Genomic DNA, 7,948 nt, shown 5'->3' with positions numbered 1-7,948 from the left:
CAACCAGGGAGGGATTAGGAGAGATAAACCGTAGGGAAAGGGAGTGGAAAAGTGCAACTGACGGGACAATCAAGAAGAGGGAGAGAGAGAGAGCCCGGGCAGAACCATAAACAGGAATGGGGGGGTACAGGAATAAACCAACTTAAAACTAATGCACCCCAACATAGCAGCTTTAAAAAAAAAAAAATCTTTTTTTATCCTTTTCGTATGAAGTTTTGGTTACAAAGAAATTTTATTTTACACAGTAATATTTAGCAAAGACATTAAATAACAGATGCTTTTAAGATGCCAAATGTGGGAACTGCAGCAAATTCCTCACTGACTGACATTCATGAATGCCTGCTCTCAGGGAGGAATCAGAAGGTCCTGTCCAGTGGGTGGGAGCAGATGTATGCCCTCTTCTCCAGGATCTGCTTTGCAGCTTTTTTAATGGAATCATCCAGGTTTGCATCTGCGTCTGTGGAGAAAGAGAGAAAAGTCAACTAAGGGACCACAAAGAGCTGTTGTAAATTTCTTTCAAGAAGTGTTTTGGAACACAAATGCAAGAGTGTGAGGGCCAGGAAGAAACTGAACATTCTCTACTGAAAAAGATTGGTTATTACAGACTGAGCTTCAGAGACCCAATGCCCAACTGGTCAGTACTTCCCAAAGAGTCCAAATTCCTCATTTCTATCAGCTACTTGTCAGGAGAAATACAGATATTATATTCCTCAATAAAGAACCCTGGCAGCTGGCTTTAGATATGAAGCGAAGAGACTCTTTCCAACAGGTTCCAGCTCTGCTGCTTGTCTAAATTAAAAGCAGAGCCAAACTCTTCTGTTGGTCACATCAAACCAACATAAGTTTCAGGAATCTGTGAAAGACCTAAGAGTGTGATAACCTAACATTATTTCATTTTATAATACTTACAGTCTTCTAATTCAGCCATGGGATAATTAGGCCATCACTCACTATATCAAATAACTGGAAGAAGCACTGGAAAAGAAGTTTTTTTACAACTAAGTTTTAAAATCTAATGAATGAATTTCATAACAAAAACCATGTAGTAAGAATACAGAAATTTAAACATCTCAAAGCTCTTTGATGATGGAGCCCTGAACCCCAGTCATGTGCAGTGCAGCCTCAGTTGTCCCTTTGAGGCCAGAGAACTGCCAAGGCTCAGGGCTGGGATGAGCCTTCGCCCAGAAGCGGCTCCAAGACTAATTGGGAATCAATCCAGAGCAGGGCTCACACAAAGAGCAAAGTCTCAAGGCCAAAGCCAAACCTTCATCACGTTGGATTTGTTTTCACACTGATCTGGAGCAAATTTTTCTTGTGCTGCAACACCACTGTTACCATGAAATTTACACGGGCTACTAAATAAGCACTGTCCTGTCCTGTCCTGAACTGTGCTGCCCAAATACTGTGGAGAACTTGCTCTGCCTCTCCCCGTGCCCCTGGGGCTGCTCTTGGCCAGGCAGCCTCAGTGGGAGCCAGCACTGGCTGCAGCCCCAGCGGGGCCCCCAGGACAAGGCCCAGCAATTAAGAGGCCAATGGAAGCACTGGGCAGCAGCAGAACCCTCAGCAGAGTTATTTGGATAACCATGGACTGGCCACAGCTTCACTGCAGCATGATTCCCAGTCAGGCTACCAATGCCAGGAGTAGAGTTATAAGAAAACTGTGAAGAAAAATCAACAACTGACCGTCTGAGCTCGTACAGCTTGCGAATGCCAAGACAGCACCCTATCAGCACAAGTGGCACAGTGAACACTGTCACCACTGTGCCTATCATGCAGGTCCTGCGCACATCCTCGGGACAGACAATTCTTGGGAAGCGCACTGGATCCGGGGCATATATTCCTGTTTCATTGATAATATCTGTGGGAGTAATTGAGAGCATGAGCTCGTGCTGTGCTGCACTGCTGAACTGGCAGCACGCTGGATACGGGCAGGACGTTCTCTGTTTCCCCCAGAGCTGGGGCCTGCAGGCACCTTGCCGGCCCTTGGCACAGGCTGTGCCAGCCAACAAAGCCCAGCAGGCCGGGAGGAGAGCCCGGGGCCAGCGCAGCTGCTTGGGCAGTGGCTGCTGGCAGGGACATGGGCCAAAGCCATCCCTGAGCAGCCACTGCCACCCCTGGCCCTCCCTGCCCCGTGACAGCTCCCCCAGCCCCAGGGGACAGGCTCAGACCCCGTCAGGAGTCATGGGAGCCTTGCACTCCCCCTCTGCCATTTCCCCACCATGGCCACCCCGTGCAGCTGCTCCCAGGTTTTGGGACGTGTCTCCCATGGAAGGAGCCCAGCAGGAATGCTGAGCCTGGCTGAGCCTGGCACAGCAATCACCTTCTGTGGCACTGTCTGGCATCTCCTCCCTTTGTGCATCGGTGGCTGGCACTGGGCCATCACTTCCTCCAGGAAGTTCTGCCTTCCGCAAATGTTTTCGGTCCACATCTGGAGAAAGGAAAAAGGACAGCTGGATCTGGTGGAACCATTCCCCATTAGGGTGGTGGCATCTTCAGGAAACTGCACTTGTCAAAGATATGGATAAGTATCAGGGAAAGGCCAAGGCCCTTGGGGCTGCTCCAGGGCCCTCCCATCTCCAAATAGTTGCTTCTCCGGATCTACCCAGAGACCAGGAAATTGCAGGGGATCTCAGGGTGTGCATGCCCTTTGGTGCAGTTTGGGCTGCCTGTCAGCTGATGCCAAATGCCTTCCTGCAGAGGCTGGGCAGATGCTGCAGCCAGGCCAGGCTGGGAAACAGCCTGCAGGGCGTGAAAGCAGCAGCAGCAGCAGTGGGGCAGCGAGACTGCCATGGATCCCTTCCCACTGTGCCGGGCACGGCGTGTCCAGATGTGCAGCCAAAGCCCCCGGCTGCTGAGTCCCAGGGGAAGACTGAGGGAAATGCACCCACCACGTTGTCTCTCCAGTTCAGTCAAGATTTGGTCTGCTTGTTTGGATTCCTCCAGGGACTTACCCTGTTTTGTAGGTTTTTTCCTCCCTCTCAGAGGACCTTAAGAGAAAGTATTTCCATTTCTCCAGAAACGGATTCCACAGAACCAGGACTCAGCCTGTGGCATCAGCAGGCACTGACACACAGCAGCAGAGAGGGCAGCTGAAGCCTCAGCAGGGCTCAGGCCCAGAGGCACAGCAATTACCTCCTGGGCCTGTGCCTGGCATCGCCTCCCATCCTGCAGCAGAGGCTGCCATGGAGCCACTGCTTCCTCCGGGAAACTCAGTCTTCAGCACAGCCTTTGGTTTCATCTCTGCAGAAAGAAAAAGGAACATTTGGATTAGGTGCAGATGTTCCCGTCTCTGGGAGTTGGAATCTTCAGGAGACAATACTGGTTAAATTGATGGATAAGGATCTGGAAATCATAAAAACTTTTGGGATTGGACAGGGCACTCTCTTGTCCAAACAGCTGCCATTCCTGATCTGCCTGGAGACTGGGAAATTGCAGGGCATGTCAGGCCACCAACATGGATCCCTTCCCACTGTGCCGGGCACGGCGTGTCCAGATGTGCAGCCAAAGCCCCCGGCTGCTGAGTCCCAGGGGAAGCATGAGGGAAATGCACCCACCACGACGTCTCTCCAGGTCACTCAGCATCTTGTCCAGAAGCTTGGCTGCCTCCAGCGACTTGCTGTCTCCTGCGTCTTGGTTCTTCCATCTAGGAAGACCTTAATGGAAAGTGATTCAATTTCTCCATCAGGCTGGAGTGGCAGTGAGGGCACCTGGGTTCTTGGTGCCCTCCAAGGCACTCCCTCAGCCCTGCCTCCCACTCAGGAGCAGGAGCAGAGGGAGCACGTGCCTGCAGTGGCCCCACACTGGGATGGAAGCAGCCCCTTGCGGGGCAGTTGGGGCAGAAAGGACTCCCTGGAGCTGCCAGCAGCTCTAAAGCCAGCCCCGGGCAGGGCCAGGGCTTGGCAGTGGCAGCAGGAGCAGCTCAGGCTCCCTGGGGCCAGCAAAGGAGCTGCCAAAGGCTCAGCCCCGGGGCACAACCCAGGGCCTGGCCCCTTCCCTCTCTGCTCTTCTCCCTGGCTGCACAGAGCACATGAAAGGACACACTGACATTCCACATGGGAGGAAGATGGACAGCTAAATGCTCCTTCCTCCCACTGACAGCAATCCTGTGGGATCACTCAGGGCCTCAGTGTGGATCCGCCCAAATTTTTCAGATTCTTTCAAGATTATGTTAAGGGAAATGGCGTTTAACTGAGCTCTTGCCGCATGGACACTGATTTTTTTCTCTGGAAAGGCACACGGAAAACTTGCCTCCAGCATCCTCCAGGGGTTTCAAGCCATCATCTGATAGGGCATCCAGATTATCCATGTCAGTATCCCAATCTAGAAGGGAACAATCATCAGAACCATTTCCATGGTGTTCTGGGATCCCCCTCTGCCTTAGAGTACTGGGCACTGCAGGGGGGTCAGTTAAGGCTGTGGGAGCGAGATGTCAGTGGACAAGGCCAAAGCTGCACAGGGGCCTGGGGACCTCTGGGCTGGCTCCTGGCCACTCTCCACCCTCTTTGCAGGCCCTGTGCAACATCCCTGGATGGGTGGCTGGAGCAGTCCAGGACCCGTTGGGGCTCTCTCCCTTCCCACAGAGGAAACCCTCCCTAATGCCCTGGGCAAAGGCATTCCCAGCGCTTCCCGGGGAGCAGGGAGCGCTGTGCCGGGAAAGGGGAGCCAGGCTGCCGGATCACCTGCTCGCCGCGCTTGCAGCGGAGCAGCCTGGGCAGCCCTGGCAGGCAGGGCCACAGCCAGGAGCAGCAGGAGTAGGAGGCGCAGAGCAAGGGCCATGCTGCCTTGCCCTCTGCCAGTCCCGCAGCTCTTGCTGCCACCGCTGTCCTGACACCGCTGTCCCAACGTCAGCACCGCTGCTGCCACCGCCGCTGCTGCCGCAACAGTTGTGCTCAAGGACTGACTGCTGGCTCCTTGTGCTGCTCTGCAACCACGGGGCTCTGGCACCTCTGTGACGTCAGGGCCTGCTGTGACCTCATGGCCTTAGCTGTACCCCCAGCGTGTGCCCCCAGCTGTACGTATGGACTGCCCCGAATGTAAATGTTTTGCTTCATCAATGAGCCATTGCTCAGCAAAATTATTATATTTCCTGCTGACATTGCTGGTCACGCTGTGTTGCTGGAGATGGTCTTGATTGTTTTACGGTTTTCCTGGGCATGCCCCTGAAAGAGCTCCAGGCCTAGATGATGCCACAGAAGGAAATGTGCCCTCAGCCCAGGGACGCTCAGCATGGGCTCCCCCATCCCCTCGGGGCCCCACCGCTGGGCACAGCAGCCCCTGCCTGGCTCCTGCCTGCCCACACCGTGGGCATCCACGGCTGCTCCTGGGCATGGAGCTCAGCCACTGCTGGTGCTGGGTGGGCTTTGCTGGTGCTACCACCTGGACACTGGAGTGACAGCTCCATCACGTTATTGCATCAGAAGATATGGACCAAGCCCTGCCCTGGAATAGGTGGTGTGGGATTGAGGCTCTTTCATTGTCTTTTGGAGGCCTGGTCTGAGCATTTGGGGCATGCAGGAGTGGGATGTGCTGGTCCTAGGTGGGTATGGAAGGTGCTAAACTGGTTCTGGGTTGCTCCACAGGTGGGGATGGACTGGGAGGGTGTGGAGGCATCTTGAAGATCCCCATGGGTAGCAGAGGCAGCTCAGGGATTCCTGTAGGGAGTGGAGGTGGCACTGGGATTTCCACTGCAATTTCCACAGGGATTGATTGATTTCCTCCTCGAGGCCAGCTGCTCTGGGATTGTCCTCTGAGGGCTTTTGATGGGGCTGCCCAGGTTCTTATCACTCCTGGAGGAGCTACTCAAGTTATCTGGGAGTGAGATCCAGCCACTGTCCTTCAGCTGCAGTCCAGAGGCGCTCCTGTGGAGAGAGGAGGTGGCTGAGGCCCCAGCTGCCAGTGGCACACAGGGACCCTCGTGCACAGCAGGGTCCAGAGCTGGCAAGGCTCCCCAGCACAGCTGGAGCTGCTGGCACAGCTGGGCGCAGCTGGACAGCTGCCCCTCAAGGCCCCGGCCAGCAGGGCACGGCTCTGGGCAGGGTCCCTGGCCAGGAGCGGGCCCCAGAGCACCTCTGCCTTTCAAGGGCAAACTCGGCCCTGCTCTTTCTCCTCCCCACCTCCCTCTGCCTCTGCCCTGTGCCCCTGGAGCTGCTCTTGGCCAGGCAGCCTCAGTGAGAGCCAGCACTGACTGCTGCCCCAATGGGTCCCCAGGACAAGGCCCAGCAATTGAGAGGCCAATGGAAGCACTGGGCAGCAGCAGAACCCTCAGCAGAGTTATTTGGACAACCATGGACTGGCCACAACTCAACTGCAGCCTCACTAGTAATGTTCCCTGACTATGAGCAGCCTTTAAAAAGATAGAGAGGACAGATCAGCAACAACTTACTGTTTCTCTTCCTTCCACCACCGAAACCCAACATTGCACAGCACCATGGAAAGTGGCACAGTGAACAGTGTCACCACCGTGCCTATCATGCAGGACCTGCGCACGTCCTGAGGGCAGACAATTCTTGCGTTGTTCCGTGGATTCCAGGCGTTTGTGTCTGATTTGCCAAGCACTTCTGTGGGAGCAATGGGGAGCGTGAGCCCGTGCTGTGCTGCACTGCTGAGCTGGCAGCACGGTGGATACGGGCAGGACGTTCTCTGTTTCCCCCAGAGCTGGGGCCTGCAGGCACCTTGCCGGCCCTTGGCACAGGCTGTGCCAGCCAACAAAGCCCAGCAGGCCGGGAGGAGAGCCCGGGGGCAGCGCAGCTGCTTGGGCAGTGGCTGCTGCCAGGGACACGGGCCAAAGCCATCTCTGAGCAGCCACTGCCACCCCTGGCCCTCCCTGCCCCGTGACAGCTCCCCCAGCCCCAGGGGACAGAGTCAGGCCCTCTCAGGAGACACTGGAGCAATCACCTGCTGTGCCAGTGCCTGGAACCGCCTGTTCTCCTGTAGAAGAGGCTGCCACTGAGCCACTGCTTCTTCCTGGAACAGCCACCTTCTGTGCCAAGTTTAGGGTCATCACTTGAGAAAGAAAAGGGACAGATGGATCAGATGGGACGGTTCCCCATCGGGGAGGTGCCATCTTCAGAAGGTAACACTGGTGAAAGTCATGGACAAGGATCAGGAAATCAGATGAGCTTTTGGGATTGGACAGGACCCTCCCTTCTCCAAACCACCACCTTTTGTGATCTGCCTGGAGACTGGGAAATTGCAAGGGATCTCAGGGTGGGCATGGCCCATGGTGCAGTTTGGGCTCCCTGGCAACAGATGCCAAATGCCTTCCTGCAGGGGCTGGGCAGAAGCTGCAGCAAGGCCAGGCTGGGAAACAGCCCTGCAGGGCGTCAAAGCAGCAGCAGCAGCGGGGCAGCGAGGCTGCCATGGATCCCTTCCCACTGTGCCGGGCACGGCGTGTCCAGATGTGCAGCCAAAGGCCCCGGCTGCTGAGTCCCAGGAGAAGCATGAGGGAAATGCACCCACCACGGCGTCTCTCCAGATCACACAGCATCTGGCCCAGATGTTTTGCTGACTCCAGGAACTTACTGTCTCCTCTTTGGTATTGCCTGTTGGAGGACATTAAAAGTACTTCCAGTTCATGTGGATGGATCCCACAAAAATAGGACTCAGCCTGCGGTGTCAGCAGGGACACACTACTCACCCCTGCCATGGGAGCTGGGATTGTGTGCAGCATCCAGCCCTGGGGCTTGAAAAGTCCTCCCTGCAGACACACCTGTAACAGCCACAGAAGCTTCTGTCACCTTGTTCTTCCAGGCTTACAATAATTTTTCTCTGAGGGAAACTGGTGAACTAACCTGCAGAAATTCCCAAGGGCTCCAAATCATCTTCCATCCCCGCTCCTGGAGAAGCCATCCCAGCACCCTCACCTAGAAGGGAGCACAGATCAGAAGTGTTTCCATGGTGTACTGGAATCTCCTTCTGCCTTAGGGATCTGGGCACTGAAAGGGAGGGA

The 7,948-nt window shown here is 55.3% G+C and overlaps 1 long non-coding RNA gene across 1 annotated transcript; it reads right to left on the bottom strand.

Moving 5' to 3' along the window:
• Positions 1 to 213: 213 nt before the first annotated feature.
• Positions 214 to 2,732, bottom strand: LOC135307042 (uncharacterized). Its single transcript, XR_010367784.1, has 4 exons — positions 2,321 to 2,732; positions 1,684 to 1,858; positions 910 to 975; positions 214 to 457 (listed from the first exon to the last, which is right to left on the bottom strand). It is a non-coding gene; the product is annotated as an uncharacterized LOC135307042 (long non-coding RNA).
• Positions 2,733 to 7,948: the final 5,216 nt, after the last annotated feature.

The sequence above is a fragment of the Passer domesticus genome, chromosome 9 (genome assembly GCF_036417665.1).
Source record: "Passer domesticus isolate bPasDom1 chromosome 9, bPasDom1.hap1, whole genome shotgun sequence".
Lineage (NCBI taxonomy): Eukaryota > Metazoa > Chordata > Aves > Passeriformes > Passeridae > Passer > Passer domesticus.
The sequence above is the reverse complement of the archived record's forward strand: the minus strand, read 5'-3'. Positions and strand labels throughout refer to the sequence as shown.